The 1,215-nt window shown below is 37.2% G+C and overlaps 1 protein-coding gene across 1 annotated transcript in view; it reads left to right on the forward strand.

The window, feature by feature from the left end:
• Window positions 1-1,215, forward strand: part of LOC107570142 (uncharacterized) — a 21,783-nt gene that overhangs the window by 19,773 nt on the left and 795 nt on the right. The window lies entirely within an intron of this gene.

A 1,215-nucleotide genomic window follows, 5' to 3' on the forward strand; every position in this document is an offset into this window, starting at 1 on the left:
ATTGGGTTGTTTTGACCCAGCGGTTGGGTTACTACCCAGAAGGTTGGGTTAAACATTTAACCCAGCCGCTGGGTCAAAACAGCCCAATTGCTGGGTTTGTCCCTATTTTACCCAGCACTGGGTTGTATTTAACCCAGCATTTTTTAGAGTGACTCCAAACTGCAAATTATCCAAAGAGAGCTTCTTTTATTATCACTTAAGCTGTCAATCAATCGCTTCAGTTTAAGATCACTGAGTAAGTTCTGCACTCTTGCCAAAAAAAAACAAAAAAAAAACATTATAATCAGTATTCAATATCACTCAGCTGCACATTAACACTCCTATGTTGCACTGTGACTTTGTGCAGTGAATATGCTGAAACATACAGTTGGAGATTCTGTCACTCTACAAACTGATGTTACTGAGCTGAGGAATGATGGCAGGATACTGTGGAAGTTTAGCGATAAAGACATTTTAATCGCCGAACTCAACCGAGCCACCAATCAGACCTTATTCTATGAAGGTCCTGATGGGAGATTCAGAGACCGACTGCAGTTAAACCAGCGAACTGGAGATCTGACCATCAGGAACATCAGCAGAGCTCATTCAGACGTGTATACACTTCAAATCACCAGCGGCAAAAAGAGTATATGCAAGAGATTCATGGTTATTGCCCACGGTGAGTAATGTGATGCTGTAAGAATTAAATATTTAGATCATATTAAGTACTAGTTTAACTTTAATGCTTAAAGACACACACTATGTAAAACTGATGTTAACACAATTTAATCAGTGCAGACACTTCTGTTCATTGCACAATTTTTGTATTTTTTCCCCCCACCCATTTACTCTGCTCTTCTTAAATTATACCAATAAAATGTGGATTTTCACATTTCAGACCATGCATAGTTTAGAAATACTGTTAAGAGTCACTGATTTCTTTTTTTTTTCAGTCATTCAGGTTTACGCTACATAATTAGTTCAACCAAACCGACAAAAATGTGCAAATCTGTATAAATAATTTCTTGTGTGGCGTACAAAAGATGATGTTTTGATGAATGCTAACACTTCTCTTTTCCATCACAATGGTTTTGTGTGAGGAAATGAATGAATGAAATTAGCTATTACACACTTGTGCTGTAATTTAGCTTCAATGCTACTGCAGCAGTAAGATTCACTGTTATAATGTTCAGGTTTTTCTCTTTTTTGTGGTGCTGGGACAAAATAAAGAGAAGA

The sequence above is a fragment of the Sinocyclocheilus grahami genome, unplaced genomic scaffold (genome assembly GCF_001515645.1).
Source record: "Sinocyclocheilus grahami isolate Dianchi unplaced genomic scaffold, SAMN03320097.WGS_v1.1 scaffold1421.1, whole genome shotgun sequence".
In the NCBI taxonomy this organism is placed as follows: Eukaryota; Metazoa; Chordata; class Actinopteri; order Cypriniformes; family Cyprinidae; genus Sinocyclocheilus; species Sinocyclocheilus grahami.